Here is a 16013-nt window from a genome sequence, read left to right as displayed (position 1 = left end):
CATTCATCCCGATTTGTTCATATGGCTTCTTGTTACCAATTTGTGCAACTCGCACTTTTCAATGGATTTCACTGTCACTTTCCAAACATCAACAACCCTGATTCCTTTTTGAAGGGCAATGGTTCCCTTCAAGCCACTTTAACTACACAGACCTAAAATTCCAGTATGTACTTGAATCCACATGCAAAACAGTGACAGTCTGGAGGCACCCAAAGGTAATAAAAACCATTTCGCTGACCAAGTCCCTTTTACGTAATTTGTTTGCATGCAATTGAGTTGGCACAAATAGAGTGCATGTGCAAGGGGAATATGTAAGAGCTTATTAGTGTGTGTGACTTTCAGATATTCCACTGGACACACTGAGGTTAGAGGATAGCTGGCAGGCAGAAACCCACTCCAGTTAGGGATAGATGAATATGTCAATTTGGATTTTACTCAGTTACTTGTTTTTCCATTCTTACTTCAGTTCTCCACAAATCCTCAAGGAAATTTATAAGCATTTTAGTGTGGATTCCTCCTAGTGTGCATATTTTTGCAAAGCAAATTTGCCTAACAAAGTGCATTTTTGTGTGTCATTTCCCCTAATTAATAATAATAAATAATAATAATTTATTATTTATACCCCGCCCATCTGGCGGGGTTTCCCCAGCCACTCTATGCATTCATATGAAGCTTTACCTCATTATATTCCCTTTTTCTACACATTTCTTGGCTAGACAAAGGCATTGCAAAATTTGAAGAAGTGCAGCTTTTGAAGGATGGTTGTGTTTTGCCTTGCACATTGTTTTAGAAGTTGTGAATTAGGTAAGTTTACCTTTAAATGTGAATTGAATCGAATTTATTCATCATCCCTAGGCCAGCCTCTGCATAGCCAGTGTGAACACCTGAACAAGTTTAGGACCACGCTTTTATTCCTGTAATCCTGAGCTGAGCCCAGGATCCAGATAAGCCTTGGGCAGGAGCTAAGTGGGGGGCAGGAAAACCTAGACATTTTTAAAGGTGCAATAATGCGTCTCCTTGGAATTTGCCCCACTACTCAGAGCATATGTTCCAGGAGAAGAGAAGCATGCTGCCAGTACACTGTTAATGGGAATAACAGTAGTAATGGTTTTCTGGTAAGTTACCAAATAGATTGTACTTAATGCTTTACTATTCATGTCGTGTCAGAACTTTGCAGTACTAAACTTTCCAATGTTCAAAATTTATTGAAGTTTACACTTTTAAAAACCTTCTCTCAGCTCCAAAATTAAATTAAAGACAGTCATCTGTTATTAGAATGCAGTACATGAATACTAATGACATCAAATGTACAATACTTGAGGGGGAAATTTCCAATACAGTAGGTGATTATGTTGGCATTACTTGCTGGCAAATGAAAATTTAATATAATCCGAACAGCAGGATGCAAGTATATTGTGGTGAATTATATAAAAAAAAATTGGCACATGGCTAGAATGTTTCACTACATTAATAAATTCTCTTATTTGAAATACCATAATTAAAACGACACAGAATTTGAGGTCACACTGTACCCAAGTTGGTCTAACTTCGGAGATCTATTTATAAAGTTTTCCTTATTCAGGTAGTTAAAAACCCAAACTGAGATTTAGAAATGATACTGTCTTAGAAACCCTGGCCTGAGTTGTTCATCCTCTGGTGACCTCCAGCCTGGACTACTGTAATGTGCTGTACTTGGGGCTGCCCTTGGAGATAGTCCAGAGGCTACAGCCAAAGCAGAATGGGGCTCCCAGATTGGAAAGTGGAACAGTCTGGTATTTAGAGCACTGCACAGTGGCTGACAGCGAGTTACCTGGTCCAGTTCAAGTTATTAGTACAAGCATACAAAGCATACAAATCCCTAAACAGTTTGGGACACAAGTACCTAAAGGTGTGCCTTCCCCTACACCAACCATCTCAGGTTCTATAAGCATCAGGGGAGGCCCTGTTGGTGGTGGCGGCACTGGAGACTGTCCAGTTGGTTGTAACTTGTGACAACCCTGCTCCGTGGTGTTTCTGGGATGCCCTCCCTAGGGAGATGCATCAGGCTACCTGATTATTAACTTATGATAAAAAAAGTTTAGCCAGGCATTTGATGGCTGAAAGACCTGTCCCTGGCAACCATGAAATTGTTATCACTTAGCCCGGAAATACTCGACACCTAGACGGGGCCAACTTTGCGCAGCTTTCATAGATTTGAAAGCTGCGTTTGATAGTATCCCAAGGAAATTACTATGGGATAAACTTGCCAGTTGGGGAACAGATAGAAGGCTCCTGTGGCTTATTTCCCAACTTCATGCCGGGTCCGTGGCCAGGGTGAGATTATCCCCTGCTGGAGACCTGACTAAGCGGTACTGATATTTTCAAGGAGTCGAAAACTTTATTCATGGAGACTGGAGGGCACGAAAATCGAACAAGTACACAAATTTAAATATTTAGGAATTTATTTTCAATATAATTTAGGGTGGAAAGCGCATGTTGAATATCTTCAAAACAAGACAAAAGCCCTATCACACTCCCTCCTTCGTTTTTTCTACTCTGAGGGGGCCTTATTCATCCCTGCGGCCCTGAAAGTGTATAGCATCAAAGTGATGGCCACAATGGCCTATGCTGCACCTTTATGGGGTGCCTTTGCAAACCTCTCACCATTAGAGTCACTTCAAAGCCAATTCTTATGCTGACTTTTAAAATTACCAACATGCGTAAGTAATGCGGCTATTCGCTTAGAAATGAAGATCCCGTCAGTGGAGTTAGTTATATGGAGGAGAGTTTTGATTTATTGGATATCCCTATGGCATAAACTCCCGAACCACTATCTCATTCAATGCATGTGGCGAGATGACTTCACAAATTTGTGGTCAGGAAAAATCCATGCCAAATTGCTGTCCTATGAGATCTCGCCCACTGAATTGCTCAAACTGGATCTAAATGTGGCAAAAAGGTGTATAAATCAAAGGCTGGATGATGCAGAGCTATACCAAAATTTCGTAGCTGGTGGTGGAGCCTGCTCGCCATTAAATTTCGGCATAACCCCTATCTACCGCACTCCGTCCTACTTAACATCGCTTATGGCCGCGTCTCACCGATATGCCTTCATTAGAGCTAGGTTTAATGTCTTTCCAACAAACGTGCTGAGACATAGATTCACTAAGGGCCAAGTCCCTTCAATGTGTGCTTGTGAAATGAAAACATCTGAATCTCTACATCATGTTATGTTTATCTGCCCTTTGTACAGTTCAGCCCGTGCTAGCATACTAAACTCCATAATCCAGCCTATGGCTGACAAACCAGTAGACCTACAGCTTGCCTGGGTTCTTCAAGATGTGGATCCTTATATTACCCTACAGGTTGCTAAATTCCTAACAGCCGTCCTCTCGTACAAGAGACGGAACGGAATGTTAGCTGATTATTGATAGTTATAAGAATTTTCTATAACGACATCAGATATTGATTTTAGTGTAGTGCAATTTTTTAAAAATTTTTTAATCTTAATCTTAAACTTTTCTTATGAATGGCTAATATTTGTCCTTGTGAGTTGTGAACTGTGTTATACTATTTGTGGCTTGTACGAGTCCGCTGTTTTATTTGATTTGTTTTGTTGTGTTGTGTTTCATGATGGGCGTAAAGCCGAATAAACATTTTGATGATGATGGTTAGCTATGAGAGCCATTGCTTTTAAGAGTGTTTAACTGTTTTACAAGGTTGTTTTTAAACCTTCTTTCAAAGTTTTGATTGTATTGTTTTAGTATTGACATGTTTTCCACCCTACGCTCCTTAGGAGGAAGAGTGGGATATAAATTTAGGAAATAAATGGAGCATAGTATTGGGCTGTCTCTCATTTGTCCACCCTTTGTCCAGTAGCACAAATATTAGTTAAAGCTATGCTCTGTAATCTATGATGATAGACATCCTTGGATATATGGCTGGATGCTTCTTTAAGAGGTGCTGTCAATTTTCCTGTTTCAGGGATTGAATCTACTAACCTATGTTATGTGGTCTACTTGTGCCACAGTCAATTGGAGGTTGCAACACCACTGGACAGGAACATGGCATAGAATCACTTCCTTATGTTCTGCTACTACCTTTTCTCTAAATCAGTATAGGCATTGGCACACGTAGAGACAGGGGGATGTAAATGTACTTGAGTTCACACCAGAGGAACAGGTGCACCAACTCTAGGGGGCGGTGGTGTCTTTGGCACCCTCCATATTTGTTGGAAGGGGGCAGAGCCCCCTCAATATTGAGGAGGCGGAGGCAACCTAGTGCAGAGCTGAGTGTGGCGCAGCTTCAGTAGCCAGCTTCTCCAGAGAGCTCAGACTCCAGACATCGTGACATCACAACTTGGCGCCTCTGCAGAGGAGTAACCTTATTTTGGACCCAACTCTTGACCTGTTTGCTAGCAAGACTGACCACTACCAATGTAACAAAACAAAAAAAGTGTGACTCTGTTTCTCTTTCAGACCTCCAGTGATTCCACAACATACTTGAACATCTTCATCCAACACTACCGCCCCTCAGTTAAAAATAGTGATAGCACTGTGTTCACCAGAAAATTAATTCAAGGAAGAATATAAAAATCAGAATCCACAATTTGTTATTTCCCTCGTCTTCCTCTTCCTCCTCCTAGGTAAAGGAGTCTGAATTGGACATTTGTGATTCAGTTGAAGTTCCTCAGCATGATATGTACAGTAGGAATGTTTAGCAGATGCGGATGAATCCCAAACACATAGGGTGTTTCAGAGGATTTGTGGCTTGTCCACTTTGGGAGGAAACAAAGCTTGTGGGTTTTTTTCCCCCTGAAGCAGATTCAGTTTCAGACTTCGCTCTGAACTAATCACCCTCTCAAGCACTTCAGACCGAGACTGGCTATTTTCTGAAGTGCCAGATTGGGATCTGAATTGAGTTTTGTGGTTCAGTGAATACCCCTAGAATACACAGTACCCATGATATAGTGTGGATGTTCACTAGGTGAAATCTAGTCAGGTGTCTGATTTTTCTGAATAAAGCTTTTGGTGCATTGCATTTATCTCTGCTTCAAAGGTACTTACTAATGTTTATCCTAAATATATTTGCTTGCTGTTAGATAGATAGTCCCCTAGTAGAAACTATGCTTTCCGTGATTACTTGTGTAGGACTATTTACTTATCCTTATTAAATGCACGTGCTCATTAAATTTAATATCCTTAAATATTTCCAGTATGATCGTCACCTTGAATTATGCCTCAAGAGTAGCTGTAACCCCCTTCAATTTTCTACCAGCTGCAAAAAATTGATGACGATTTTCTATTCAATCCATCAAGTTTGCCTCAACTGGTATACTGCTGCTTCTACAGAAGTGTGCATGCACACGAAAGCTCATACCTAGAACTAACTCAGTTGGTCTTTAAGGTGCTACTGGAAGGAATTTTTTTATTTTTTTATTTTGTTTTGACCATGGCAGACCAACACGGCTACCTATCTGTAACTGCTGCTTCTACAGTTCAGTTAGGAGATGTGTGCATTTTTATCCAGGTTTATTGGCTGAATTCAGTTTGTTGAGGCTGAAAGATGTGGACATGGCACTTGGTGACCTAATCCACAGCTTTGTTTGACCCCCTCTCCATATCTTCCTGATAATATTGGGCAGGAAACAGATGGCCGCCTAGGTCAGAAGGAGAGTGGGCAAAGTATCATTCAGTCCTGAGAGGAAGTTCCATTGAAATCAATAGGGCATACTTCTGAGTATACATGCATAGGATTGTGTTGAAACTTGGTCATTTAAAAGATACTCCATGACTACTCAAAAAGTTTCCTGATTAGTAACTCATTTGATTACACTTGTTTCGGTATTAAAAGAAGTTTAGCAGGGCGGCACATCGTTTCAACTTGATAACTTCACATATTATTTCTGAGGGTAAAAGGTGTTAAGACCTTTCTGTACAGACCAGCATTTAATTTCCTAAAATATTGTAGAACAGAGAGCTCAGGATTTTTCAGCACTGTTAAAATTCAAACAGATAATATCAAATAGGATACAGCTTTATTTTCTTGATTAGAGCCAGTGTGTTGCATTCAATGGCATCTGCTACTCATGGAAAGACTATTAATATAAGAAAGCCTCTGATAATGGAAGGGCATGAGGTGGGAGAGAGGAGGCAGTTTTCATCAGTCCTCTCCTCAGTCTCCTAAAAACCTGCTCTACAAAGTTGCACAGCCATCTGGAATACCAAGAATTGCATTCAGCATTAACTGAGCTGAATTTTTCCCCTCCACCAAAAGGAGAGTTTTCCCTCCTTGGGCCGATGATAAGATTAAGGGAAATACCACTTCTGCCTATTAAGACAGGGTGAAGAAATTTTTGTGACTATACATAAGTTGGAATGTACAAAGCACTTATGGCACAGTTTCAACAGAATGTTTTTAGACACACTGAAATCTGCCTTCACCTGTGCACAATAAGCTCAATGCTGGGGCTCTTAAGAATTTCAAGATGTGCAAAAATAGTAACTATTAAACAGGATGGCAAATGAGAGGCTCAGATAGGTGTCCAAGTTCATGTATGACTTTTCTGAGCAAGTAAACTTCATAACAGGTTTGACCCCAATACAAGGCATGCCCCCTTGGTAGCAATAAGCCAATGATAAACTCTGCTTCTGTGGCAGCTTACAATATGGATGACAATTCTAGCTTCTGTTTTTGTCGAGGTGGTGATCAAATGGAACTCCCAAACTGTCCTTTATTGATTGACGAAAGGTTGATTTCCCCAAGGTCACTTTGCATAGCTTTATGTCACATCTACGGCAGACAGTTAGATTTACTCGATGTTACTTATGCCCTTCAACTTTTGGTCCCTTGAGTCTGAAAGACAGAATAATTGCTGTTAAAGAACCAGAGTTGCTTTTCTTCCTCCAATACAGTGTCATTTATTTTGCGGCCCAACCCTGAGCAGAGTGAAGACGCAATTGTATCTTCACACTGTTGGAGAAGTCTGGTTGGTAAGACTTTCAGGATTTGCAAGAGCTGTATCATTTTAAGTAGACAATAACGCTGATTCTTGGAGCAAGTCCAGGCTTCCTCAAACTCTGCCCTCCAGATGTTTTTAGCCTACAACTCCCATGATCCCTAGCTAGCAGGGCCAGTGATCAGGGATGATGGGAATTGTAGTCTCAAAACATCTGGAGGGCTGAGTTTGAGGAATCCTGAGCAAGTCCTTTCCTTTCCCACCCCCCTTGATCCTACCGCAAGTCACTTTTGTTCGATGAGTGGGACTTACAAACAGCAAAGAGGAGGAGGGGGAAGCAAAAGAGGCTTTATGAGTGGGAAAGAATGAGGTGGTGGTGTTAGGTCATAGAAAAGATGGTGCCCCCTCACCTGACCGTAATAAAGGTTGGGAACTTTCATGAACTTATTCCTGAATAGAGTTATTTGTCTTGAATATCTCCAGCAATCCTATTTCTCTATTATACATGCTGTAAGGGAAAACTAGGAAGCTTCATTTTCCTACAACTTCTCATTTATTCTTCGGTGGAAAGAAGAATTATGGTTTCAAAATAAAGCTATATCCTTGGGGTGTGCATTGGCTGTGTGTGGAGGTCAAATAAAAAGTTGAATCAGGGTGCTTTAGAGGCTCCATGGTCTGAGTTGAAGCATGATGCCAATACCCCCCACCGTAGATCAGCATCCCCACAAAGCTGAAGTATGTCATGGTACAGAATAGGTTTATGTTTTCGTATATCTCTATTTCTCCATTTCTGTTGGGTTTGCAAAAAGTGAGAGAATCCAAAATGTTCCCTGTGGAGCACTGAAGAGCTCAGGATTATTTTTGGTTACACATACCAGTAAGGATTTTTTTAAAGTTAGAAAAATGGTTAAAAAAATACAAATCCTGTGCTTCTTTGCTTTAGCAAAAACAAAGAAACCCAGAGCTCTTCAGACCTCCATGTGCAGCATTCTAGATAGTGTCACATTGTAAACTCTTTACATTGCAAAGAGGGCTGTGGACTATCAGAGAACACAAAAAAGGCACATTTGAGGGGACTGAATACTAAGGCTTGTGTGAAACTGACGACAATTAATTGTCTTAAAACAAGAAAGAACAATAGATCCTTTCCTCAGAAGAGCAAGAAAGAAACCTCCACTACCCATTTCTTAAGGAGAAAATTTGGTACTACTCTAAAGGGGCTCCTGCGCCTGCAAATTTTATCTACTTTAGCCAAAAGGGAAAAAATTACAGCCATATTTATATACTTTATTTTAATGAATGCAGAAATTCATAACTTAATTTTATACTGAGTGGCTGAGGAGCCAAATTAAGATCAAAATGGAGAGAGCACAGAGCAATTGAAATAGATCAGAAATTTCAAAAATGCATTGTTTACCAAAATAAATGTTAACAAAATTTCAAAAATGCATATATACAGGTTCAAGTTGAATCTTGGGGCCTGCAAGCACCTCAGTCTATCCTGTTACAAAGTACTCCTATAAACGTCTGGGTCAGGTTTTCTAGAGACAGATGTCACTGTTGTGTTTCTCAGTGTTCAACTTAATAATAATAATAATAATAATAATAATAATAATAATTTATTATTTGTATCCCATCCATCTGGGTGGGTTTCCCCAGCCACTCTGGGCAGCTTCCAACAAAGATGAAAGATACACTAAAATGTCACATATTAAAAACTTCCCTGAACAGGGCTGCCTTCAGATGTCTTCTGAATGTCAGGTAGATGTTTATCGCTTTGACATGTGATGGGAGGGCATTCCACAGGGCGGGCGCCACTACCGAGAAGGCCCTCTGCCTGGTTCCCTGTAACTTGGCCTCTCGCAGTGAGGGAACTGCCAGAAGGCCCTCAGAGCTGGACCTCAGTGTCCGGGCAGAACGATGGGGGAGGAGACACTCCTTCAGATATACTGGACCGAGGCCGTTTAGGGCTTTAAAGGTCAGCACCAACACTTTGAATTGTGCTCAGAAACATACTGGGAGCCAATGTAGGTCTTTCAAGACTGGTGTTATATGGTCTTGGCGGCCGCTCCCAGTCACCAGTCTAGCTGCCACATTCTGGATTAGTTGTAGTTTCCGGGTCACCTTCAAAGGTAGCCCTACGTAGAGCGCATTGCAGTAGTCCAAGCAGGAGATAACCAGAGCATGTACCACTCTGGCGAGACAGTCTGCAGGCAGATAGGGTCTCAGCCTACGTACCAGATGGAGCTGGTAAAGAATGTTCTCCAATAAATGAGAGCACGTGTTGCGGTGTGGGCCACCAGGCCAGGCCTCTTGTTGCCAGGCAGATTAATAATTGTTGCCTGGCATCATGATTGGGTAACCGGGTTGCTGGGGCAAATTGTATGTTGCAAATTGGGTGGGTGGGACCATAGTCGTTAAATATTGGTGCACTCTGGTTTCTCTTTCTCTTTGCAGAGTGCATCAGATCACCCGCCCGCCCGCCCTCTTTCCGGTTGACCTTGCTTTGCCTGTCATGGGGTCGTTTGCTTTGGAGCAGGGGCCTAGTAGGAATTTTGCCATTTGGTGATTGGCTGTGCCATTTGGTTTTTGCCTACTACTCAGCAATTCGTCACAACTTGTAAGGTTGTGGTTAGGCATTGGTTATAATATGCTGGTGGTGGAGGGGTCAGGCTGGGCCTGCCCCTCCTATTGCGCTGAAGGGAATTCCGTTAAAGGAATCCTGGGGCTTGCCATGATTTCGTCCAATCCCTGTTATGGGACCAGGGCCGCCCAATCCCTGTTACGGGAATCCTTGTTATAGGACCGGGCAGGCAAGCTTTCGGGGAGCTGCTGGGGTGAGCGGCGTGGGTCCGACGCTTAGCTCAAATGACCCCCAAGTTTTACTTTCTCTTCTACTGGCTACCGATCGGACCTCGGGATGTCAGTTCTGTCCCAGGCGGGGGGACAGATAGTCATAACCAATGTCTAAACAACCACTCACTGATTTTGTATTTTAATAAAGTTGTGGCCAAAATAGTGCCCAAAAACCAAAACTAAAATTACGTGTTATGTGTGAAGTTATTTGAGGGGTGGCCTGGGGACCTACACACGCAAACAGCTGCCCTGGATACAGATTTGACCTGTGCCTCCATGGACAGCTGTGAGTCCAAAATGACTCCCAGGCTGCACACCTGGTCCTTCAGGGGCACAGTTACCCCATTCAGGACCAGGGAATCCTCCACACCTGCCCGCCTCCTAACTCCCAAAAACAGTACTTCTGTCTTGTCAGGATTCACCCTCAATCTGTTAGCCGCCATCCATCCTCCAACTGCTTCCAGACACTCACACAGGACCTTCACCGCCTTCACTGGTTCTGATTTAAAAGAGAGGTAGAGCTGGGTATCATCCGCATACTGATGAACACCCAGCCCAAACCTCCTGATGATCTCTTTCTTTTCTTAATAGCTAAAACAACAACTAACTCTACTTGGTCAAATAAAGGAAAGGCTCAAACAGCCCTGGAAGCCACACACAGGAGATTCCCTGGAAGCTCTGCTCTCTTGATTTGGTTGTTATGGCATGTCTTTGAGAAAAGTTCAGCAATTCAGTTTCCCAATCAGTCTGAGATAAATAGTCTCAAAAATGAATGATGTGAAATTTAATATAGATTTTAGCCTAGGAAAACTAAGTCCTGAAGCTAGGTAATTTTTCTAGTGTTCAAAATAACCTGGTTCTCTTCATGCAGAAAGAGGTAGATATTGTCCAACACAGACAAGTAGCTGTAAAATGTTAATAGAAAGTCACAGCTCTCAGACCACCTGTACAGTCTAGACTCCAGCACTGAGTGGTTTGCTGGTTATGTGTGTAATCCATTGATCTGTGTTCTGATCAGCACATGGATATAAGGGGAGCAAATGGAATCCTCACCATCCCTTTTCAGAGCAAGTCGGTTCACAGTGAAATTTTCAAAAATCAAATTCCTTAGGTACTATGACATGATAGACCGATGTTGGGTTCTTATGAAATTGGTGTAAGGATTCTTCAGAAGTTTGCTTACAAGTACAGAAACATTTTAGAAAAGCAACTTCTTTAGTATAATAGAAGAGTTTTGGGCAGAATGCCCAGATTAAATGAGCTTTAATAGTTTGTATTCAACGTGGATGCAATGAGGGCATTTTTCTGAAGCTTGATTGATTTGATTACATTTGCCAAATTAACAAAAATTGATTAGTTTTTCTTCATATCCATAGTAATACCAAAAGAGCAGCAATGTTGGTAAAAAGCATTCTTAATTATCTGCCAGGAGCATGCAAATGACTTTGTAATTGCTATAATAAAATTGAAAATGAATCAGACTTTGAGTTTCAAACCCAAATTGGTTAACCACATGTAGGTAGTAAATTACCTGTGTAAAGCATTGTATTAACTCAATTTGTTTAAAAAAGAAAAAATATATATTAACAGCCCAACAGATACCAGATGCTATTTTAAACATTAAATTTACATTCATATTCCAGACACACACTGTGAAAAACCTGCACTTGCACCAGTCTCCAAACTTTTGGGGTTCTCTTTTAAATAGTCCTCTCTTTCAGGAGCCAAGGAAGATGTATGGTTCTGTAAAACATTCAGATGTAAGCATGTACACCCAGCTCTGTTACATCCTTGATAATCCCAAGCCAAGATCCCAGAGAAAAGGAGAAGGATATTTCATATTTTGAAAAAAGAACAATTGGACGTTATTTGTTTGCAAGAAACACACGTGACTAGGCTACACAGAAAAGTGTTAATAAATAAAAGATTAGGCCAAGAATTTATCTCTTCGGATCGAGTAAAGAAAAGAGGCGTGGTGATATATGCAAAAGAGAGCCTGTCACCAAAATTTTTATTCAAGGATGAACATGGACGAATTCTGGCATTTGAAATTCAGACCCAAGGTGAGAAGTTTTTATTATTAGGAATTTATGCGCCAAATGAGGGGAAATCGGAATTTTATAAGAAGCTGCATGAGATTATGCTGGACTATCTGAACTATGATAACATCATTATGATGGGAGATATGAATGGAGTGGTATCAACCAACATGGACAAGTCACACAGTCAAAATGTGACAAAAGACGGCAGACTACCAAAAACATTCTTTGAAATGACTGACAACATGGACTTGATTGACATCTGGAGAACAAAGAACCCCCTAGGAAGAGAAGGAACATTCTTTTCTGAAGCCCAACTGACATGGACAAGAATCGACCAAATCTGGACAACTAGAGGCCTGGCGCCCAAGATAAAAAAAGTGGAAATCTGCCCAAAGACCTGCTCCGACCATAACGCTGTTAAGATGGATATGAGATTAACTCCAACCGGCTCCTTCAGATGGAGGATGAATGACAATTTGTTTAGAGACCAGGATATTATCAAAAAGGCCCAAAAAGTTTTGAAGGACTATTTTGAGATAAACCTGAACACTACGGTGGAAAAAAGAACTGTCTGGGATGCAAGTAAGGCGGTGATGAGAGGGTTTCTGATACAACAAAATACAATTAAGAAAAAAGTACAGAATGACAAGAAAGATAAGATTTTGGAGAAAATTAAAGAAGGTGAGAAGAAGCTAAGATCGAGACCGAAATCAAAGGAGATTTTAAGAGAAATTAAACATCATCAAGCACAATATTCAAAATTGATAAATCAAGCAGTGGAATGGAAAATTAAGTTAATGAAACAAAGATCCTTTGAATCGGCAAATAAATGTGGAAAGCTGCTAGCATGGCAGCTGAAAAAGAGGCAAAAGTTGAACACAGTAACAAACTTGGAAATTGAGGGAAGAAATATTCAGAACCCGGTGGAAATCAGAAAGTGCTTCCAGAAATACTTTAAACAACTATATACACAGGGGCCGCAAAATGAATCAGAGATAGAACAATTTTTAAAGAAGAATGGTTTACCAAAGTTGTCTCTCAAGAACAGAACAATCCTGAATTACAAAATAACACAATTAGAAATTGAGGAGGCCATTCAGAACATGCAATTGGGCAAGTCTCCAGGGCCAGATGGGCTTACCTCCAAATATTATAAGACATTGAAAGACTATTTGATGCATCCATTAATGGAGGTTTGCAATGAAATTATGGACGGGAAGAAGGCACCAGAGTCGTGGAAAGAAGCTTTCATCACATTGATACCCAAATTAGAATCTGAAAAGACGCAACTTAGGAACTACTGCCCCATCTCCCTTTTAAACGTGGATTACAAAATATTTGCAGACATTTTAGCAAGAAGATTCAAAAAAGTCCTTAATGAAGTAATTCATAAGGACCAAGCAGGCTTTCTCCCAGGTAGACACTTGTTTGCTAACACAAGGAATATTATTGACATTTTGGAACTTTTGCAAACAAACATTAATACAAAAGCTGTGTTAATTTTTATAGATGCGGAGAAGGCCTTTGACAATATCTCTTGGAAGTTCATGAAGAAAAATTTGGAAGGAATGGGAGTGGGGCGGGGGTTTCATAATGGGATAGAGGCAATCTATTCAGAGCAAAAAGCAAAATTGATAGTTAACAATGTGGTGACAGAAGAGTTTAGAATTGAGAAAGGAACACGGCAAGGCTGCCCTATATCCCCTTTGCTGTTTATATCGGTCCTGGAAGTGCTCTTGAATATGATTAGGGGAGACCGGTTGGTGGAAGGTATTCAGGTCGGAGCGAAACAATATAAATTGAAAGCATTTGCAGATGACCTAGTTTTGACCTTACAGGAGCCAGAGTCTAGTACTAAAAGGGTATTGCAACTGATTCATGAGTTTGGTCGAGTGGCGGCATTTAAACTTAACAAGCAAAAAACTAAGGTTTTGGAAAAAAAATTGACTCCTTTAGAGTCAGAAAGGTTTCAGAAAGAGACAGAATTAAATGTGGTCAAAAAAGTAAGATACCTAGGGGTAAACATAACAGCGAAGAACAGGAATTTATTTAAAGACAATTATGAAAAATGTTGGTCTGAAATTAAAAGGGATCTAGATGTATGGTCAAGATTGAAACTTTCCTTGTCAGGACGTATTGCTGTTATCAAGATGAATGTATTGCCAAAAATGTTGTTTCTGTTTCAAACTTTACAGATAGTGGATAAAATGGAGTGTTTTGGGAGGTGGCAGAGAGATATTTCTAAATTTGTCTGGCAGGGCAAAAAGCCCAGAATTAAGTTTAAGATATTAACTGATGCTAAAGAAAGAGGGGGCTTTGCCCTGCCAGACTTAAAGTTGTATTATGAATCAGTAGCTTTCTGCTGGTTGAAAGATTGGCTTCTTCTTGAAAACACTGATGTTTTAGATTTGGAAGGATTTAATAATGCTTTTGGTTGGCATGCATATCTGTGGTATGACAAGGTTAAAATACATAAGGCTTTCAAGAACCATGTTGTCAGAAAAGCAGTGTTCAATGTCTGGTTAAAATATAAAGACTTATTGGAAAATAAGACCCCAAGGTGGCTATCACCAATGGAGGCTAAGGCCCCGAAAAGACTCAATATGGAGGCCAAATGGCCGAAATATTGGGAAATAATAGAAAAAGATGGAGACAACTGGAGGTTGCAGAGTTTGGAGAAACTAAAGGGGAAAGTGCGAGATTGGTTACATTATGCTCAGATCAAAGAAGCTTTTAAGTCAGATAAAAAGTTAGGATTCCAGGTGGAAAAATCAAAGTTAGAAACAGAACTGTTAGAACCCAGCTCTAAGATACTTTCAAGAATGTATAACTTGCTGCTAAAATGGAATACACAGGATGAAACGGTCAAATCAGCTATGATAAAATGGGCACAAAACATAGGGTACAACATAATGTTTGCTGACTGGGAAAAGTTATGGACCACAGGTTTGAGATTTACAGCATGTAATGCCTTGAAAGAAAACATTATGAAAATGATATATAGGTGGTACATGACTCCAGTCAAGCTTGCAAAGATATACCATTTGTCTGACAATAAATGTTGGAAGTGTAAAGAAGCTGAAGGAACATTCTTTCACCTCTGGTGGACTTGCCCTGGAGTGAAGGCTTTCTGGGAAATGATATACAATGAGCTGAAAAAGGTATTTAAGTATACCTTCCCTAAGAAACCAGAGGCCTTTCTTTTAGGCATTGTCGGCCAGAGTGTGCAAAAGAAGGATCAAACTTTTTTTATGTATGCTACAACAGCAGCAAGGATACTCATTGCCAAATGCTGGAAAACTCAAGATTTGCCCATACTGGAAGAATGGCAGATGCAACTGATGGACTATATGGAACTGGCGGAGATGACTGGCAGAATCCGAGACCTGGGAGAAGAATTGGTGGAGGAGGATTGGAAGAAATTCAAGGACTATCTACAAAAATATTGTAAATTGTATGAATGTTAAAGAAAGATGTAAGAATAGTAATAGTTCGACTCCAACAAATTAGTTATAAGGAATACAAATCTAAATGCAATTGAAAGAAAAGACAAATTTTGGATAAATAGTATGTTATAATTAAGTCTCCAAAAGAGTGATTTAAATTCTAAAATTTGAGATTTAATATTGGAAACTACATCATATGAATTGAACTTCACCGCATGTAATGCTCTGAAGGAAAATGTAATGAAAATGATATATAGATGGTACATGACCCCAGTTAAACTTGCCAAAATATACCATTCGTCTGATAATAAATGTTGGAAATGTAAAGAAAATGAAGGAACATTCTTTCACCTCTGGTGGACATGCCCTAAGGTGAAGGTCTTCTGGGAAATGATATATAATGAGCTGAAAAAGGTATTTAAGTATACCTTCACTAAGAAACCAGAGGCCTTCCTTCTGGGTATTGTCGGCCAGAAGGTGTTAAAGAAGGACCGAACATTCTTTATGTATGCAACAACGGCAGCAAGGATACTCATCGCAAAAAACTGGAAAACTCAAGATCTACCCACACTGGAAGAGTGGCAGATGCAACTGATGGACTATATGCAACTGGCCGAGATGACTGGCAGAATCCGTGACCTGGGAGAAGAGAAGATGGAGGAAGACTGGGAGAAATTCAAGAAGTATCTACAAAAACATTGTAATTTGGTTGAATGTTAAGAAGGATGCTAG

Source organism: Podarcis erhardii (assembly GCF_964252035.2).
Source record: "Podarcis erhardii genome assembly, chromosome: 9".
NCBI lineage: Eukaryota > Metazoa > Chordata > Lepidosauria > Squamata > Lacertidae > Podarcis > Podarcis erhardii.
This window is presented reverse-complemented; position numbering follows the sequence as displayed.